Genomic DNA, 22,180 nt, shown 5'->3' on the forward strand with positions numbered 1-22,180 from the left:
CAAGGATCTACAGTTTCTTTTTCTCTGGAGGAATTTCCCAATTTGGTGCCTAGGTTAAGGCTCAGAATCTGGGCTCAGAGAAACAGAGGACTCCTATTTGGACAGAGAAGCCAGCATAATTTGGGGTTACCTGGTGGTGAGACAGAATTGGGAGACCTGAAATCCTTTCTCACACAACAGATTTTTTTCCTCGAATATGTGCTCATTATACAAGCCATGAAGCTGGCAGAAAGCCAAAGATTTATGTCAAAAGTCTTGGAGAGCAGAGTGGCTATTCCCTTACTCTCTTGGGTGCTGAGCTACCAAAATACCCAGGTTATCAACCAAAATCTTTGAAGGCCCATGCCACATGGACAGAGAGATAAGAGATGGATGGAGTGCTACCAAAACCGCAACCTAGACTTGTTACAGCTCAGTTCTCAGTTGTATTTATATATTTGAGTGATCTTCAACCCTTCTCCTACTTGCTTAACTAAACAGAATATGAATCCTCTCAAGGGTTAGAAAATGTATCTGGAGGATCCTTTTTTCAATGCTGAAGACATGGGATGACATGACATATTAACAAAGTGAAATAAAAGAAAATAAGAGAAGGCAGAGACTCACATGATAGAGGTGCTGGAGTTAGCAGATATAGATTTTAACTATGATCAATATATTGAGGAAAAAAGAGGAAATGAGAGAATAAATGGGTGAAAAGATGAAAAACATTAACAACTAATTATAACTATAAAAATCAAGGAACAGTTACCAACTGAAAATAAAATGTCTAGAGAGTTGAATTAATAAGTTTAGAAGAATTTTAGATATAACTCAACTCAAAATTACTGACTTAGAGGAGCCCTAGAGATGAGAGATGAGAAGAAGGAGGAGTGGGATAGGAGGAGAAGAGAAGCTAAGACAGAGAGACAGAGCAGCAGAAGTAATACTTGAAGATATAATAACTGAGAGTTTTTTAAAAATGGATGGATGGGCATGAAAACTCCCACACCTAGTAAAGCTGCTGAAAATCAAGGAAAAAGGAAAATTTGGAATAATAACAGATCTGTTTAATACAAAAGAAGGGGGGAAAGAGAGGAAAAAGGAACATAAAGCACGTGGGTCAATTAAAAGTAAATGATAGATACTAGCCCAACAATACCAATAACTGCACTTACAGTAAATTGATTAGATACTTCAAATTAATGCCCATCTTGATAAAACCACAAAATCCATGTAAATACTACCATGAAGATATTCAGCTTATATATGAGGGTAAAGAAAGGTTGACAGTAAAATGATGGGGAAAATGTACATACTGTGTGAATCCTAACTGTAAGAAAACTGGAATCGCTATATAAATGTCACAGAAAGTAGACTTCAAAGCAAGATGTGCTAATTGAGTTAAAGAGGGCATTTTCATGATTATAACAGGATACACCCTTAATGAAGATATTATAGATATTAAAATCCAAGAAAATGTCAAAACATTGCTTTGAAATATAGAATAATACTTGACAGAATGAAGAACAGAAATAGACAAAATCATAATCAAAATGCGGGAACTTTAACATGAATTTTGCAATAGCATGCAGACCAAGTATACAAAAAAGAATGAGGAATATAGCAGATGTAAACAACAGTTAGCTAAATAACATATATAGAGCAATACACCCAACAATGACACAACTTGTTATTTACTTTATTGTAAATTCACTGGAAACTTTCATTTTTAAATGATCATCAGTTCAGTTCAGTTCAGTCTCTCAGTCGTGTCTGACAGCAACTCCATGGACTGCAGCACGCCAGGCCTCCCTGTCCATCACCAACTCCCAGAGTTTACTCAAACTCATGTCCATCGAGTCAGTGATGCCATCCAACCATTTCATCCTCTGTTGTCCCCTTCTCCTCCCACCTTCAACCTTTCCCAGCATCAGAGTCTTTTCAAATGAGTCATTTCTTCCCATCAGGTGTCCAAAGTATTGGAATTTCAGCTTCAGCATCAGTCCTTCCAATGAATATTCAGGACTGATTTCCTTCAGAATGGACTGGGTGGATCTCCTTGCAGTCTAAGGGACTCTCAAGTGTCTTCTCCAACACCACAGTTCAAAAGCATCAACTCTTCAGTGCTCAGCCTTCTTCGCAGTCCAACTCTCACATCCATACATGACTACTGGCAAAACCACAGCCTTGACTAGATGGACCTTTGTTCACAAAGTAATGTCTCTGCTTTTTAATATGCTGTCTAGGTTGTTCATAGCTTTTCTTCCAAGGAGTAAGCATCTTTTAATTTCATGGCTGCAGTCACCATCTGCAGTGATTTTGGAGCCCTCCAAAATAAAGTCTGTCACTGATTCCACTGTTTCCCCATCTATTTGCCATGAAGTGATGGGACCGGATGTCATGATCTTAGTTTTCTGAATGTTGAGCTTTTTTCACTCTCCTCCTTCACTTTCATCAAGAGGCTCTTTAGTTCTTCACTTTCTGCCATAAGGTGGTGTCATCTGCATATCTGAGGTTATTGATATTTCTCCCAGCAATCTTGATTGCAGCTTGTGCTTCATCCAGCCCAGAATTTCTCATGATGTACTCTGCATATTAGTTAAATAAGCAGGGTGACAATATACAGCCTTGACTTACTCCTTTCCCTATTTGGAACTAGTCTGTTGTTCCATGTCCAGTTCTAGCTACTGCTTCCTGACCTGCATACAGATTTCTCAAGAGGTAGGTCAGGTGGCCTGGTATTCCCATATCTTGAAGAATTTTCCACAGTTTGTTGTGATCCACATAGTCAAAGACTTTGGCATAGTCAACAGAACAGAAGTAGATGTTTTGATGATCATGTGATAGAACAAAAACCTTCAGAGAATTGAATTTATACAGAATATTTACTTTGAACAGAGTGAAATTAAGTATTAATAAGAAAATATACTTAGCCATCCCTACTGAGAAAATTAAGAAATATTCTTCCAAAGAATTCCTGGGTCTGGAAATAACTTTCAAACTTGAAAATATTGTGAAATAATGGTAACAAAGGTATGCTGTAACTAAATTCTTCCAATGCAACTAAAGTAGTGTCTAAGGGAAATTTATACCCTAGATTTAGAAAAGAGGAGAGACAGAAAATGAAAAAATGTAAGCTTTCATTTAAGAAGCTAGGATATGAGACATAAAGCCTAAAGGATGTACAAGATTGGAATTAATAAAGAAAGAAATAAAGTTAATCTAAAAAAGAAAGTAAGCATAAGACAAAGACAACAGAGGAAAGCTGTTCAAACATGGCTCACTGAAAACTGATCAACACTGAGCAATACTAATCAAGAGCAGAGAGAAAAAACTTAATACCAGAACGAAAAGGCAAATCACTATAAATTATACAGGTTTTTTGGTCATAGTTTTGAGATGCAATATACACATTTAATGTGGATAAATATCCAGAAGAGTTCCAGTTTCTCCACAACCTTGTCAACATTTGTCTTTTTTTAAATTATAGCCATTTTGACAGATGTAAGATGACATCTCATTGTGGTTTTCATTTACATTTCTCTGATAATTAAAGATGTCAGTGTATTTTCATACACCTGTTAGCTATCCATATGTCTTATTTGGAGAAATGGCTAGTTCCTGACTAATTTTTTTAATCAGTTTATTAGAGGTTTTGCTGTTGTTGCTTTTGTTTTGCTCTTGAGCTGTAGTGTTCTTATATATTTTGCAAATTAATCCCTTATATGATTTGCTGTAAGGTGCCTTTTCACTCTACTGTTGTTTCTTTTACTGTCCTGCTGGTGTTTAGTCATTCAGTCGTGTCCAACTCATTGCAACCCCATGGAGTATAGCCTGCCAGGCTCCTCTGTCCATGAGATTCCCCAGGCAAGAATACTGGCGTGAGTTGCATTTCCTTCTCCAGTGTATCTTCCTGACCCAGGCGTTGAATCCATGTCTTGTGTGTCTCCTCCACTGGCAGGTGAACTCTTTACCACTGAGCCATCTGAGATATTCTCACGTGTCTATTTTTACCTATTATTTTGGTGTCAAACCCATGAGATCATGAAATAATATACTTTTATTTTGAAATTTTAAGTAAAAATACCACATATCTAAGATATAATTCCTAACTGGTGACAATATTACACCATCATACACAATAAAATAAATTTATATGCAGTAAGGTTTTAAACATTACTTAGTGGAATTATAAAATCACTTGTAGAAAATAAACTTGATTAAAAGTTATTTTGAGATGAAGAATGGCATTTGAAACATTGCATTAAAGGCATAGTCAAAAAACTAAAACGTTATAAATTTGATCACATAACCTTCCATGCACATATACAAACCTAAAATCATACACAAAAGATGGGGAAATATTTCCAAATAATGTTATAAAAATGGTAAATGATGTTAGTTTATAGAGTTCCTAAAAATAAATAAGAAAATTTGTAAAATATTCTAGAGAAAAAAATTAAAGATAGAGAAAGATATCTGAAACACCTATAAAAATTTACTTATTAATCACTCTCCACATTCAATAACAAATATAAACACAGGTGTCTATAAAGGCACACACACACACTAACACACCCCTGAATGAAGGAAAGACCTTGCATACTTTAATTACCCAGTGTTTCTTCTATTAGGACAGTGTTTGCACATTGTATGCACTCATTCAACAAGTATGGACGGAGAACATATTCTAAATACCATGATAAGTGCTTGTTAAATGTTTATTAAATAAATAAGCAGATGAATAAAGTTCAGTGAAATACATTTTCTTTAAATCAATGCTGATCAACAAAATAGTGAAGCAAATATAAATTAATGATAATGGTTTATGAAAATAAAGTGTATTAAAGAAAATTAGTCCATAAACACAGAATAAATTTATATTTAAAATTTCATTTACATAATGTTTAATATAAATGTATTTCTTTTAATTGGAGGCTAATTACTTTACAATATTGTTTTGGTTTTGCCATACATCAACATGAATCCTCCACGGGTTTCAGTGGAAAATTGTTAAATAGATTCTAAACTACTCTCATCTATTATTCAATATGACATATGCACAAGAGAATATTTCTGTAGTAAGAAGAAACTCTTAAGGGGAATATACAGATTTACTAAGTAGACTTCAGAAAAAGATAGATAAATGGCTACTGAGTAAAGCAAAACCCTCCTTGCTGTTCATTGGAACTCTGCATTCAAATGGGTATGCCTTTCCTTTTCTCCTTTGCTTTTTGCTTCTCTTCTTTTCACAACTATTTGTAAGGCCTCCTTGACAGTCATTTTGCTTTTTTGCATTTGTTTTTCTTGGGGATGGTCTTGCTCCATGTCTCCTGTACAATGTCATGAACCTCCATCCATAGTTCATCAGGCACTCTGTCTATCAGATCTAATGCCTTAAATCGATTTGTCGCTTCCACTGTATAATCGTAAGGGATTTTATTTAGGTCATACCTGAATGGTCTAGTGGTTTTCCCTACTTTCTTCAATTTAAGTCTGAATTTGGCAATAAAGAGTTCATGATCTGAGCCACAATCAGCTCCTGGTCTTCTTTTTGCTGACCATATAGAGCTTCTCCATCTTTGGCTGCAAAGAATATATAATCAATCTGATTTTGGTGTTGACCATCTGGTGATGTCCATGTATAGAGTCCTCTCTTGTGTTGCTGGAAGAGGGTATTTGCTATGACCAGTGCATTCTCTTGGCAAAACTCTGTTAGCCTTTGCCCTGCCTTCATTCCTTACTCCAAGGCCAAATTTGCCTGTTACTCCAGGTGTTTCTTGACTTCCTACTTTTGCCCTCCAGTGCCCTATAATGAAAGGGACTTCTTTTGGGGGTGTTAGTTCTATAAGGTCTTGTAGGTCTTCATAGAAGCTTTCATAGAAGCTTCATAGCTTCAACCTCAGCTTCTTCAGCATTACTGGTTCGGGCATGCTACTACTTCTGCTAAGTTGCTTCAGTCGTGTCCGACTCTGTGTGACCCCATAGATGGCAGCCCACCAGGCTCCCCTGTCCCTGGAATTCTCCAGGCAAGAATACTGGAGTGGGTTGCCATTTCCTTCTCCAATTCATGAAAGTGAAAACTGAAAGTGAAGTCACTCAGTCGTCTCCAACTCCCAGAGACCCCATGGACTGCAGCCTACCAGGCTCCTCCATCCATGGGATTTTCCAGACAAGTGTACTGGAGTGGGTTGCCATTGCATAAACTTGGAATACTGTGATATTGAATGGTTTGCCTTGGAAATGAACAGAGATCATTCTGTCATTTTTGAGATTGCATCCAAGTACTGCATTTTGGACTCATTTGTTTGCTATGATGGCTACTTCATTTTTTCTAAGGGATTCTTGCCCACAGTAGCAGATATAATGGTCATTTGAGTTAAATTCACCCATTCCAGTCCATTTTAGTTCACTGATTCCTAAAATGTCTACGTTCACTTTTGCCATCTCCTGTTTGACCACTTGCAATTTGCCTTGATTCATGGACCTAACATTCCAGGTTCCTATGCAATATTGTTCTTCACAGCATTGGACTTTGCTTCTATCCCCAGTCACATCCACAGCTGAGTGTTGTCTTTGCCTTGACTTCAGCTCTTCATTCTTTCTGGAGTTATTGCTCCACTGATCTCCGGTAGCGATTTGGGCACCTACCAAACTGGGGAGTTCATCTTTCAGTGTCCTATCTTTTTGTCTTTTCATACTGTTCATGGGCTTCTCAAGGCAGGAATTCTGAAGTGGTTTGCCATTCCCTTCTCCAGTGGACCACATTTTGTCAGGACTCTCCACCATGACTCGTCCATCTTGGGTGGCCAAATTGGCATGGCTCATAGTTTCACTGAGTTAGGCAAGGTGTGGTCCATATGATCAGATTGGTCACTTTTCTGTAATTGTGGTTTTCAGTTTGTCTGCCCTCTGATGGAGGAGGATAAGAGGCTTATGGAAGTTCCCTGAAGGGAGAGAATAACAAGGAAAGATAAGAAGCCCTCCTCAGTGACCAGTGCAAAGAAATAGAGGAAACCGATAGAATGCAAAAGACTAGAGATCTCTTCAAGAAAATTAGAGATACCAAGGGAAGGTTTCATGCAAAGATGGGCTCAATAAAGGACAGAAATGGTATGGACCTAACAGAAGCAGAAGATATTAAGAAGAGGTGGCAAGAATACACAGAAGAAATATACAAAAAAGATCTTCATGACCCAGATAATCATGATAGTATGATCACTCACCTAGAGCCAGACATCCTGGAATGCAAAGTCAAGTGGGCCTTAGGAAGCATCACTACGAACAAAGCTAGTGGAGGTGATGGAATTCCAGTTGAGCTATTTCAAATCCTAAAAGATGATGCTGTGAAACTGCTACACTCAATATGCCAGCAAATTTGAAAACTCAGCAGTGGCCACAGGACTGGAAAGGGTCAGTTTTCATTCCAATCCCAAAGAAAGGCAATGTCTACAAATGTTTAAACTACCACACAATTGCACTCATATCACACACTAGCAAAGTAATGCTGAAAATTCTCCAAGCTAAGCTTCGACAGTATATGAACCATGAACTTCCAGATGTTCAAGCCGGTTTTATAAAAAGCAGAGAAACCAGAGATCAAATTTCCAACATCTGTTGGATCATCGAAAAAGCAAAAGAGTTCCAGAAAAACATCTGTCTCTGTTTTATTGACTATGCCAAAGCCTTTGACTGCGTGGATCACAACAAACTGTGGAAAATTCTTCAAGAGATGGGAATACCAGACCACCTGACCTGCCTCTTGAGAAATTTGTATGCAGGTCAGGAAGCAACAGTTAGAACTGGCCATGGAACAACAGACTGGTTCCAAATAGGAAAAGGAGTACGTCAAGGCTATATATTGTCACCCTGCTTATTTTTTTTTTTTTAACATATGCAGAGTACATCATGAAAAACACTGGGCTGGAAGAAGCATAAGCTGGAATCAAGATTGCCAGGAGAAATATCAATCACCTCAGATATGCAGATGACACCACCCTTATGGCAGAAAGTGAAGAACTAAAGAGCCTCTTGATAAAAGTGAAAGAGGAGAGTGAAAAAGTTGGCTTAAAGCTCAACATTCAGAAAACGAAGATCATGGCATCTGGTCCTATCACTTCATGGGAAATAGATGGGGAAACAATGGAAACAGTGACAGACTTTATTTTGGAGGGCTCCAAAATCACTGCAGATGGTGACTGCAGCCATGAAATTATAAGATGCTTACTCCTTGGAAGAAAAGTTATGACCAACCTATACAGCATATTACAAAGCAGAGACATTACTTTGCCAACAAAGGTCCGTCTAATCAAGAGTATAGTTTTTCCAGTAGTCATGTATGGATGTGAGAGTTGGACTATAAAGAAAGCTGAGCACCAAAGAATTGATGCTTTTGAACTGTAGTGTTGGAGAAGGCTCTTGAGAGTCCGTTGGACTGCAAGGAGTTCAAACCAGTCCATCCTAAAGGAAATCAGTCCTGAATATTCATTGGAAGGACTGATGCTGAAGCTGAAACTCCAATACTTTGATCACCTGATGTGAAGAACTGACTCATTGGTAAAAACCCTGATGTTGGGAAAAATTGAAAGGGGGAGGATAAGGGGACAACAGAGGATGAGATGATTGAATGACATCACTGATTCAGTGGACATGAGTTTGAGCAAACCCTGGGAGTTGGTGATGGACAGGGAGTCCTGGTGTGCTGCAGTCCATGGGGTTACAAGGAGTTGGACACGACTGAGCGACTAAACTGAACTGAAAGTAAAACTGTTTGCAATAGACTCAAATAGGTATACTGAGAAAGCTAAGTAATCAGAGGAAATAGAAATTACAAACAAAACACCAAGAAAAGGGCACAAAAGCCTGAAACTGAAAGAAATATACATAAGTGTAAAATGTACCTGTTAAAAAATATCAGAATTAATGTATTCTTTCCACATCATCCTATCAAACCTCCTACCCAATCTATACAGAGATCCTGGAGAAAGTGACAGCAGGATCTCTGCGAGGTGGTTACTCACTTTCAGAGTCAGAGACTTAACCACCTCCCACTTTCTTGTGCTTTACTGTAGGAAAAATGTCATCAATAAAAGATTTAATAGTTTAATGCTTCTTTAGCCTTCAAGTGGAAAAGACAAATAGATGAGGCAAGAGAGTCAAGGAGTGGTATATGTATATGTTTTTGAAATATCTATCACCACATTCTCTCAGGCAACACCCAGCGTATCATTCAAGATATATCTGAATGGGGTGTGTGTGTTTGTGTATGTAGGAAAGAGAGAGATAGAGAAATGTTGCAGGGAATAAGCACTTTGGTTTGAATATCTGTCACCCCCCAATATTTAGTTACTTCATTCAGCACTTGCTGTTGAAATCCCAACTCCCAGTGTAATGGTATTAAGTGGTGGAACCTTCTCAGACTCTTCAAAAAGCAGAAGAAAAGAACACTGCCAAACTCATTTTACGAGGCCAACAAGGTTCTGATATCAAAACCAGACAAGAAATATCTCTGATAAACAGAGGGACAAAAATCCTCAACAAAATATTAAAAAACATAATTCAATAATGCATCCAAAGGATCATGCACGATGATCAAGTGAGATTTGTTCCAAAGGATGCAAGGATGGTTCAATATTCACAGATTAATCAATGTGATACACCAAGTAAACAAAATGAAAATGAAAATCATATCCTCTCAGTAGATGTAGAAAAAACAGTTGGAAATATTAACATCCATTTCTGATTTTAAAAACCTCTATAAAGTAGATACAGAGGGATTATATCTCAGTATAATAAAGACCATATGTCAAACTCACAGCTAACCTCATACTCAACAGTAAACAGCTGAATATTTTTTCTCTGAGATCAGATGCAAGACAAAGATGCCTAATCACCACTTTTATTCAACATAGGTTTGGTATTCCCAGCCAAAACAATCCGGCAAGGAAAAAAAATAAGGACACACAAATCTGAAAGGAAAAGGCAAAACTGATGCTATTTGGAGATTTCATAATATTATATATAGAAAACCCTAAAGCCCCCACAAAAATTTGTTAGAACTAATACACCCAGTGAAGTCATAAGATATAAAATTCATATACAAAAATCAGTTGCATTTCTATACGCTAATAACAAATTGCCATAAGGAAAAATTAAGAAAACAATTCTATTTACAGTTGAACAAAAAACTGATAAATTATTAGGAACAAATTAACCTTAAAAGAGGTGATAGTCCTGTACACTGAAACTCTAAGACATTGATGAAAGATAGTGGATTTTGTTATCAAAATTCCAAAGGAAATTTTCACAGACATGGAACAAACAATCCTAAAATTTGTATGGAACCACAAAGGACCCTGAATAGCCAAAGCAATCTTGAGAAAGAACAATATTGGAGGTGCCATGTTTCCTGATTTAAAACTATATTTCAAAGCTGTATTAAGCAAAACAGTATAGTGTTGGTATAAAAATGGGTGCAGAGATCAACAGAATAGAATAGAGAGCCCAGAAATAAACCCAAATACATATAGTTAATTAATTTTTGACAGAGGAACTAGGAATATGCAATGCCGAAAGGACATTCTCTTCAATAAATGGTGTTGGGAAAGCTGGACAGCTACATGCAAAAAATAAAACTGGACCACTCTCTCGTAGCATTCACAGAAATTAATTCAAAATGGATCAAAGACTTAATCATAAGTCCTGAAGCCATAAAAATCCTGGAAGAAAAAGTTATAGACATCAGTTTTGGTGGTGGCTTTTTGCATTAGGCAACAAGAGCAAAACTAACTAAGTGGGATGACATAAAACTAAAAAACTTCTGCACAACAAAGGACACCATCAGCAACACGAGGAACTCGCCGGGCAGTCCAGTAGTCAGGACTCAGTGCTGTCACTGCCATGGCCCAGATTAATTCTCTGTTTGGGGAACTAAGATCCAGTAGGGCATGCAGGTTGGTAAATATATAAATAAAGGGCGAAGATATCGTGGTGAAAAATATTTTTTAAAAAAATGGAAAGACAATCTTTAGTATCAGAGAAAATATTTGCAAAATACATTTCTGATATGGGTTAATATGTGGAATACATAAAGAACTCATACAACTCAATAGCAAAAGAATACAGTCTTATTTACAAATGGGCAGAGGACCTGAATAGACATTTTTTCAAAGAAAACATACAGTTGTTCATGAAAAGGTACATGAAAAGATATGCAACATTACTAATCATCAGGAAAATGCAAATCAAACCCACAGTGAGATATCACCTCATAGAGTTGTTTTTATCAAAAAGACAAGAAATAACAAGAATTTTTGAGACTGTGGTGAGAAGAGAAAGCTTGTGCACAGTTGGGGGAAAGATAAGTTGGTGCAGCCACCATGGAAAACAGTATTAAGGTTCCTCAATAGAAACTCAGACCTAAAAATAAAACTGCCATGTGAGGTAGTAATTTCACTTCGGGGTATTTATCTGAAGAAAATAAAAACACTAACTTAAAAAGATATGTGCAACCCAATGTTCATTGCAGAATTATTTAAAATAGCCAAACAACATTAAGCCTTTTTTGATGGATGAATGGATAAATAAAATTTGCTATGTACATATATCCAGCCATAAAAAAGAAGAAAATCTTGCCATTTGCAATATGGATGGAACTTGAGGGCCTTATGCTAAATGAACTAAATCAGATAGAGAAAGAAAAATACCATTTAGTCTTATTTACATGTGCATTATTAAAAAAAAAAAAAAAAAAACAGAAAAATGAGTTCAGAGGTGCAAAGAACAGTTTGGTGGTCTCCAGAGGGTCAATGTGGTCAAAATGGGATGGGTGAAGGTAGCCAAAAAATACAAACTTCCAGGTCTAAAATTAATGTCATGAGGATGTAATGTACAGCATGGTGACTACAGTTAACCCTGTACTTTATACTTGAGAGTAGGTAGGAAAATACATCTTAAAGCTTTCATCATAAGAAAAAAATTGTAACTACATGTTGTGATGAATATTACTATACATGTGTTGATTATTTACCAATATGTACAAATACGTAAATACTATGTTGTACACTTAGGACTAGTACAATGTTACAAGAATTACATCTCAGAAATTTTAACAATCAAGGTTGGAATATATGAATTAAATTAGTTCCATCCTTACCTCATTTAGGTTTCTCTGGTGGCTCAAACGGTAAAGAATCTGACTGCAATGTGGAAGACCAATTTTGATACCTGGGGTCAGGATGATCCCCTGGAGAAGGGAATGGCAACCCATAACAGTATTCTTGCCTGGAGAATTCCATGGACAGACGAACTTGGCAGGCTATACAGTCCATGGAGTCGCAAAGGGTCAGACATGACTGAGTGACTAACATTTTTACTTAATGTCATTTTTGTGGACCCAAATTAAACTTAGATTACTAAAATATCACTTAGATTTTAAAATATCAAATCTCACTGCATCCTACAGGGATTGGGACAGACACACAGAAGCAGACAGTGAGTTACCTGCACACGAAATATAGGCTTCCTCCTTTGGAGAGCATGAAGTGTAATTCCAAGGGTCAGAAGGACACTGCCAGAGAGAGGTGTCAGTTTTCTGACAGCGGATTCCATCCACCCACCGGGGTCTAGAACCTTCTCTGAGACCAACAGAGGAGTTGAATGTTCCACTGTCCCCACAGCCAAGCTGTCTGCAGATCACGGACACAGTGATGTCTTCCATGGGGCTGTGGCAGACACTGCCCCAGGTCCCATTGTAGAAAACTTCCAGCCACCCAGCACACTGCTGGTCCTCGCTCACCATCCTGAGGGCCAGGAACTCTAAGGTTGAAAGGGGAGGAGACAGGACACAGTAAAATCTTTCCTGGATGTTCTAGGTTTTCCTTTCTTCTAGAAATAGTGAACATTCATCTCTGACCTTGTTCAAGAGATACCCACTAGATGACAAGACTGACATCGCCTCCCTTTTAACTGACTTTGTCCATTTGTGTCTGTCTTTCTATTTCTACCACAATGGTGTAGTGGAAATGAACTGAGAGGAAGACCAAACTTCGCAGGTGCTAGTGAGGGAGGGAAGCTGAATCCTGCTCCCTGACAAAATCTTTAGAATATGTCAAAGTGATGTGATGTGGATACTGGGGAGATAGGCAGAATAATTAACCCCAGAATGTCCACATCCCAATCTCTGCAACTTGTGAATCTGTTACCATATCTGACAAGAGGGATTTACAAATGTGATTAAGATAAGGACCGTGGGATGGTGAGTTTAAGCTAGAATATTGTATTAACAATGTGAGCCGAGTCTAACCACATCCTTAGACCCACTGTCTTTAAAAGTAGAATACTTTTCTTAGCTCTGGTTAGAGAGAGAGATGTGACTCCGGATAATGGTTGAAGACAGGCAGCATTGCTGATCTGAAAATGGATGAAGGGGGCTATGAACCAAAGAATGTAGGCAGTTTCTAGAAGCTTGAAAAGACAAGAAACAGATTCGCCCCTAAAGCTGCAAAAGTGATGCAGCACTGCTAAAGCCTTGATCCCAGCCCAGTGAGATCCCTGCTGGACATCTAAGCTACAGAAGTAAGGCAATAAACACATATTGTTTTAAACCACTAGTTGGTATGTTGTTAACTAAGCAAATGAAAACTAGTACTGTGGGTTTAAATTTTTTGTATGTAACTCAAGAGAGAGCCCTGCTTTCAAGAAAACCTGTGAGAAAAGGCTCTGCCAGGAAACACTGCTGAAACGAAAGGACCAGAACCTCAGCTGCTGCAGGAGGAAGTGAAAGCACCTCATCTTCGAATCTTCTGGAAAGACAGGCTCCATGGAAGGAAGCCTCCTTCTCTGATCCTTTCAGCATCTCTCCCTCAGGGCTCAGACCCCCGTCCTCCAGGGCCCCACCCCTCTCCCAGCCTGTGGACAGTGTGCAGCGCGGACCTGAGCAGATGACCCCCGCGTCCTGCTTGTGTCTGCAGTCGTGCTGCCCCCACTCCCTGGAAGGGCACCTCCACACGTGGGACTCCTTTCCTATGCAGTTCAGGTCGTCCAGCCAGATGGGCCCTGATCCTGCCCCAAAGTGAGCAGACCCCGTGGCATTGAGGGCTTCTCCACAGCCCAGCTGCCTGCACACCACGTGGGCATCGTCCAGGTCCTCCCAGCCGTCATCACTGATGGTGCCCCAGTAGCCCTGGTCAAGGATCTCCACTCTCCCGGCACAGAGACCTCCTCCGTCCACCAGGCGGAGCTGTCTGCTGTCTGAGGAGAGAGAAATGGGACAATGGGGCGGTGACCCCAAGGGTTGAGAAGGGTCTTCTGTCCTGTGGGACCCTTACCTGAGCAGTAGGGGACGCTCTCCTCTGAGGCCGTAGAGCCTGCTGGTTCAGATATGGAGTCGTTGCACTGCGGCAGCACCTGGGTGTGATTTCCTGCAGAAACAGCAATGATCAGAAGTCTGGAAGGGTTGAATAATAAGAAACTGTTAATGGAAATAATGACCTAGTGATGGAGCCTAAGATGAAAGTTGTGACCCAGTAGTAAAGTTATCATAATCTTAGTGTTCACCTTCTCCAAGGAGAGTTCTGCTTCTGACAGTACCACAATTTCTGTTTTAACCCAAGTGTTGCTGTAAGAATGAGTTAAGTAAGATGTTTTATCGCTAAATCTATCCCTGAGCTGTGCTTAGTCACTCAGTCTTGTCTGACTCTTTGCAACCCTATGGACTGTAGCCCTCCAGGCTCCTCTGTCCATGCTGATTCTCCAGGCAAGAATACTGGAGTGGGTTGCCACACCCTCCTCTAGGGGATCTTCCCAACCCAGGGATGTAACCCACGTCTCCAGCTTTGATGCTTTACCGTCTAAGCCACCAGGGAAGCCCAAATCTACACCTAAGTAGAAGCAAAACAAAATTCTTTCTGAAGGAGTTCTACAATTTCTTCAATATCTATCTTTAAAACAAACACATATAAAATAGATCTCATGAAAAACAGAAAGGAAAAAGGAGACACTAGAAAGAATTTCCCAGAGTTTTCAGCTGCTAGAGTTACCTGACAGAGAATTTAAATAGCCATGATTCAAGTGCTTGTGGAATTAAGCACTGACAAAATGTGTATCTTTGTAGAGAAATGATAACAAAAACCAAATCCTTCTAGAGCACAAAAACTTGTTACCAGAAACTAAGAACTAAAGAATAAGTGTAGCCACACATTAGCTCAGCATAAGGCACAAACATCAAAATGCAAGATCAGAGGATATTCTTCAGATTAGAAATTCAGGTTCTGGTTATATTGTTGTATAGCAGATTTTTCCCCCAAAATTAGTTCAGTCACTCAGTCATGTCCGACTCTTTGTGACCCATGGACTGCAGAATACCAGGCTTCGCTGTCCATCACCAACTCCCGGAGCTTGCTCAAACTCATATTCATCGAGTCACTGATGCCATCCAACCATCTCATCCTCTGTTGTCCCCTTCTCCTCGTGCCTTCAATCATTCCCAGCATCAGAGTCTTTTCAGATGAGTCAGTTCTTCACATCAGGTGGCCAAAGTATTGGAACTTCAGCTTCAGCAACAGTCCTTCCAATGAATATTCAGGACTGATTTCCTTTAGGACTGACTGGTTTGATTTCTTTGCAGTCCAAGGGACTCTCAAGAGTCTTCTTCAACACCACAGTTCAAACGCATCAGTTCTTTAGCACTCAGCCGTCTTTAAGGTCCACCTCTCACATTCATATATGATTACTGGAAAAACTATAGCTTTGACTAGACGGGTCTTTGTTGGCAAACCAATGTCTCTGCTTTTTAACATGCTGTCTAGGGTGGTCATAGCTTTTCTTCTAAGCAGTAAGCATCTTTTAATTTCATGGCTACAATCATCATCTGCAGTGATTTTGGAGCCCCCAAAAATAAAGTCTGTCACTGTTTCCACTGTTTCCCCATCTATTTGCCATGACGTGATGGGACCAGATGTCATGATCTTTGTTTTTTGAATGTTGAGTTTTAAGCCAACTATTTCACTCTCCTCTTTCACTTTCATCAAGAGGCTCTTCAGTTCCTGTTCACTTTCTGCCTTAAGGGTAGTGTCATTAGCATATCTGAGGTTTGTGATATTTCTCTTTGCAATCTTGATTCCAACTTGTGATTCATCCAGCCTGTCATTTCGCATGATGTACTCTGCATATAAGTTAAATAAGCAGGGTGACAATATACAGCCTTGACATTCACCTTTCCCAATTTGGAAACAGTCTGTTGTTCCATGTCCAGTTCTAACTGTAGCTTCTTGACCTGCATACAGATTTCCCAGAAGGTAGGTAAGATGGTCTGGTATTCCCATCTCTTGAAGAATTTTCCACAGTTTGTTATGATCCACATAGTCAAAAGTTTGGTGTAGTTAATAAGCAGAAGTAGATGTTTTTCTGGAACTCTCTTGCTTTTTCTGCGATCCAACGGATGTTAGCAATTTGATCATTATGAAAAGGCAAAATTTAGTAGCTGAAGGAAAATATATATATATACTTCATTTTGCTTATGACTTTGGGTCATTAATCAGAAAAAGACTCAGTTTGGCAGTCTTTCAGTTAGGCCTTTCAGTGCTGCAATTAGATGTTACCTGGAGCTGAAGTCATTTAAAGGTTTGACTGAACCCTGGTACTGTAAGGAAATTCCCAGAAGTGTCCTAAAGGTAAAGGAACCTCATGTCTTCAACTTAATTCAGAAAGATTTTGCATACTCAGGAAAAAACAGGGCAGAAGGGGAACAGAGAAAGAAGGACAGAGAGAGAGATTAAAGAAAATGTTTATACTAACATTGAGAAATCCAGGTAAAGATCATCAGGATATTTTTATATTACTTTCCCAATACTTTCATAAGTCTCAATTACATCAAAATTAAAAAAATTAAAAGATGAAAACAGTCAAAGATAATTCATTGCCAGGACACTTTCACAAAAACACTCGTAACATCAAAAATAAAATACCTAGGGAAAACGTAGTAGAAAACGGGCAAAATCTCTGAGAGAAATTCAAGATCTAACTGAATGGAGGGATGTATTATGTCAATGATTTGGGGAGCTCAAAAAGATATAAGCATCTGAATGCAGAGTTCCAAAGAATAGCAAGAAGAGATAAGAAAGCCTTCCTCAGTGATCAATGCAAAGAAATAGAGGAAAATAACAGAATGGGAAAGACTAGAGATCTCTTCAAGAAAATTAGAGATACCAAGGGAAGGTTTCATGCAAAGATGGGCTCGATAAAGGACAGAAATTGTATAGACCTAACAGAAGCAGAAGATATTAAGAAGAGGTGACAGGAATACACAGAAAAACTGAACAAAAAAGATCTTCATGACCAAGATAATCAAATGGTGTGATCACTCACCTAGAGCCAGACATCCTGAAATGTGAAGTCAAGTGGGCCTTAGAAAGCATCACTACGAACAAAGCTAGTGAAGGTGATGGAATTCCAGTTGAGCTATTTCAAATCCTGAAAGATGATGCTGTGAAAGTGCTGCACTCAATATGCCAGCAAATTTGGAAAATGCAGCAGTGGCCACAGGACTGAAAAAGTCAGTTTTCATTCCAATCCCAAAGAAGGGCAATGCCAAAGAATGCTCAAACTACCGCACAATTACACTCATCTCACACACTAGTAAAGTAATGCTCAAAATTCTCCAAGCCAGGCTTCAGCAATATGTGAACCGTGAACTTCCTGATGTTCAAGCTGGTTTTATTTTTTTATTTTATTTTATTTTTAAACTTTACATAACTGTATTAGTTTTGCCAAATATCAAAATGAATCCGCCACAGGTATACATGTGTTCCCCATCCTGAACCCTCCTCCCTCCTCCCTCCCCATTCCATCCCTCTGGGTCGTCCCAGTGCACCAGCCCCAAGCATCCAGTATCGTGCATCGAACCTGGACTGGCAACTCATTTCATACATGATATTTTACATGTTTCAATGCCATTCTCCCAAATCTTCCCACCCTCTCCCTCTCCCACAGAGTCCATAAGACTGTTCTATACATCAGTGTCTCTTTTGCTGTCTCGTACACAGGGTTATTGTTACCATCTTTCTAAATTCCATATATATGCATTAGTATACTGTATTGGTGTTTTTCTTTCTGGCTTACTTCACTCTGTATAATAGGCTTCAGTTTCATCCACCTCATTAGAACTGATTCAAATGTATTCTTTTTAATGGCTGAATAATACTCCATTGTGTATATGTACCACAGCTTTCTTATCCATTCATCTGCTGATGGACATCTAGGTTGCTTCCATGTCCTGGCTATTATAAACAGTGCTGCAATGAACATTGGGGTACTCGTGTCTCTTTCCCTTCTGGTTTCCTCAGTGTGTATGCCCAGCAGTGGGATTGCTGGATCATAAGGCAGGTCTATTTTCAGTTTTTTAAGGAATCTCCACACTGTTCTCCATAGTGGCTGTACTTCAAGCTGGTTTTAGAAAAGGCAGAGGAACCAGAGATCAAATTGCCAACATCCGCTGGATCATTGAAAAAGCAAGAGAGTTCCATAAAAACATCTATTTCTGATTTATTGACCGTGCCAAAGCCTTTGACTATGTGGATCACAATAAACTGTGGAAAATTCTTCAAGAGATGGGAATACCAGACCACCTGACCTGCCTCTTGAGAAACCTATATGCAGGTCAGGAAGCAACAGTTAGAGCTGGACATGGAACAACAGACTGGTTCCAAATAGGAAAAGGAGTATGTCAAGGCCGTATATTGTCACCCTGCTTATTTAACTTCTATGCAGAGTACATCATGAGAAACACTGGGCTGGAAGAAGCACAAGCTGGAATTAAGATTGCCGGGAGAAATATCAATAGCCTCAGATATGCAGATGACACCACCCTTATGGCAGAAAGTGAAGAGGAACTAAAAAGCCTCTTGATGAAAGTGAAAGAGGAGAGTGAAAAAGTTGGCTTAAAGTTCAACATTCAGAAGACAAAGATCATGGCATCTGGTCCCATCACTTCATGGGAAATAGATGGGGAAACAGTGGAAACAGTGTCAGACTTAATTTTGGGGGGCTCCAAAATCACTGCAGATGGTGACTGCAGCCATGAAATTAAAAGATGCTTACTCCTTGGAAGAAAAGTTATGACCAACCTAGATAACATATTGAAAAGCAGAGACATTACTTTGCCAACAAAGGTCCATCTAGTCAAAGCTATGGTTTTCCAGTGGTCATGTATGGATGTGAGAGTTGGACTGTGAAGAAAGCTGAGTGCCGAAGAATTGATGCTTTTGAACTGTGGTGTTGGATAAGACTCTTGAGAGTCCCTTGGACTGCAAAGAGATCCAACCAGTCCATTCTGAAGGAGATCAGCCCTGGGATTTCTTTGGAAGGAATGATGCTAAAGCTGAAACTCCAGTAGTTTGGCCACCTCATGCGAAGACTGACTCATTGGAAAAGTCTCTGATGCTGGGAGGGATTGGGGGCAGGAGGAGAAGGGGACAACAGAGAATGAGATGGCTGGATGGCATCACTGACTTGATGGACGTGAGTCTGAGTGAACTCCGGGAGTTGGTGATGAACAGGGAGGCCTGGCGTGCTGCGATTCATGGGGTCGCAAAGAGTCGGACATGACTGAGCAACTGAACTGACTGACTGACTCAGGGAAAACCTAGTAGAAAACGGGCAAAATCTCTGAGAGAAATTCAAGATCTAACTGAATGGAGGGATGTATTATGTCAATGATTTGGGGAGCTCAACATTGTCAATGTCAATCATCCTCAAATTTCTATGTCTCCTCTCAAATTTCTAAGCCTATTCTCAATGTAAATACCCTTAAGCTTTTCTTTTGGTGAAAAATGACAAACTGATTTCTAAATTCATACAAAACACAAGCAACCAAGAGCGACCAGCACAGTTGGTAAGAAAAGCAATGATGTTAGAGGAGTTAATATAAAGTAACTCTTGTAAATTAAAATTATTCAGACTTACTACAAAGTTTGAAACTCAGGGAAATACTGAAGGACACGGAAGCCTGGTGTGCTGTAGTCACATGGGGTCACCAGGAGTCAGACATGACTTAGCAACTGAACAACAACTATGACGTTATCATAATTAAGAAAATACAGTATTAGAGCAAGGATAGGCAAATGATAGCATGGAACAGAATAGAGAGTCTCAAATAAGACAGACATGATTGCCCTTCTGCTTATGACGAAGGCAGCACTGCAGTGGGGAAGAGTCTTTTCAGAAGAAGATTCTGAGTCAGTTGGATGTCCATATGAAAGCTGACCCTTATCTTACACAGATGTCAATCCCAGAAGGAATGCACAATAATATGCAAGAGGAAAATGATAAAAATTTCCATAAGATACTCTTAGAGAATGATTTTAAGATCTTTGAGTAGGCAAAATTCTTTTTTAAAGTATATAAGAAGCATTAAATGTACAGAAAAAAGTTGGTAAGTTATGTTTACATAAGATTAAGAAATAAGTTCATCAAAGGACACCATCTGATTAAGAATATGAAAATAAAAGACCAAGGGTTAAACATGGAAAATAAGTAACACATATTTGCGTCCAAAGACACTGTCATGGTAAGTCATCACAACATATTTGCAATAGTCAAGAACTGGAAATAGCTCAGATATCTACTGTCAGTCTAATGGATCAGTACATGGTTCTGTACTGATACTCTAAAGTAATAAAAAATAGGTGCTACAATAAACAACATCATGTGTGAATCCCAAACATAATTTTGAGGCTTAGAAATTAGATACAAAAGATGCCACATACAGCATCCTTTTATAGAAAGTTCAAACATTGATAAAACACTATGTTAGCAGAAGTTAGCTAAGTGATGTTCCCTTTAGAGGAGGGAGGACACAGTTACTGGGGACGGCAGTGACTGTGGTGCTGGGGCATTCTCTGTGTTGCTCTGGGTTGGGGCTCATACTGAGGTCTATACTTTCTGCCCCTACATTGTTTTCTATGATTATATGTAAGCAACAATGTTGCTTAAAAATATATTATTCCCCTTCACATTTCTTGCCCTGATCTGAAAAATGAATGAACAATGAGAAGATCGACATTTCACCATGAAATATCTAACTTTCGAAGTCCATTTTCCCTCCCTCTCTGCTACTGGGGACATTTCACTCCAGGAGCATCCTGAGTACAGCTAGCCCTTTCCTCTCTCTTACCTGAGCAGATCACAGAGGCCATGTTGCCATGGGAACAGTCAGGACAACCCAGGGCAGTCACAGGACAACTGCACAGGAAGGACTCATCCCCTGAGCAGTGAAATCGGGCTGTTAGGATCTGATCACCTCCTTCCACCAAGTGTGGTCCTCTGGGGGTGGAGATGGCGACTCTACAGCCGAGATGATGACAGACAACATTGGCATTGGCCAGACTCCAGTGGGAGGCACAGAGCGCTCTCCATCGTCCAGAAATGTTCATCTCCACCTGCCCCTCACACTGAGAGGAGCCGTTTGTCATGAGCCGGACTTCTGAGTATGCTGGTAGAAGAAGACAGAGTTTCAGCAAAATCACATTAGTTTCTCACCTGAGCAGGGTGTTCACAGAGGTGAAAGGCCTGACCTGCATCTCACCTGAACAGACAAGCTGAACAGCTCCACTGTGGTGACAAGTGCCCCCTGGACAGGGCACTCTAGGCCAGACCGAGAGCTCAGGCTCCTCCCCCTCACACCTGAACTCTTCAGCCCAGACCTGGGCACTGGACTCTCTGAAGAGCTCATGTCCTAGAACAGACACAGCCTTGCCACACCCCAGCTCTGCACAGATGACCTGGGCAGTGGGGAGTGTGAAGTTCCCATCAGACACCGGGGTCCAGACTTCTCCAGAATACACTTCTACTCGCCCTGAGCAGGGTCCATCCCCTCCAGCCAGATGCACAAATCCTAAGAGGAAACAACAAAACCAGTGAGCATTGATGGTACTGACTTGAAACCACACATTACAGGCCGTGGTGTGAAAGTTTTTCTTTTTAGCAGTGGAGCATGTAGAGAGTCTTTGACAGTTGGTGTCCTAATTGAATTTTCATCAGCAGATTTCTGAAGAGAAATCCAGGAGGATTACAAGGTCAGTTTGCAATGGCTGAATCCCAAGAACAGACACTTTGAGACTGGTTAGAAATATGAATTCCTAGGTCTAGGAGCCTAGAAACTACAGAGCCCAATTCAGATCATTGGAATGGCTGAATACTGGAA

At 39.6% G+C, this 22,180-nt stretch overlaps 1 pseudogene; it reads right to left on the reverse strand.

The window, feature by feature from the left end:
- The window catches only part of LOC129622609 (antigen WC1.1-like), a 70,562-nt pseudogene that overhangs the window by 21,939 nt on the left and 26,443 nt on the right, over nt 1-22,180 (reverse strand).

The sequence above is a fragment of the Bubalus kerabau genome, chromosome 1, assembly GCF_029407905.1.
Source record: "Bubalus kerabau isolate K-KA32 ecotype Philippines breed swamp buffalo chromosome 1, PCC_UOA_SB_1v2, whole genome shotgun sequence".
Classification (NCBI taxonomy): Eukaryota; Metazoa; Chordata; class Mammalia; order Artiodactyla; family Bovidae; genus Bubalus; species Bubalus kerabau.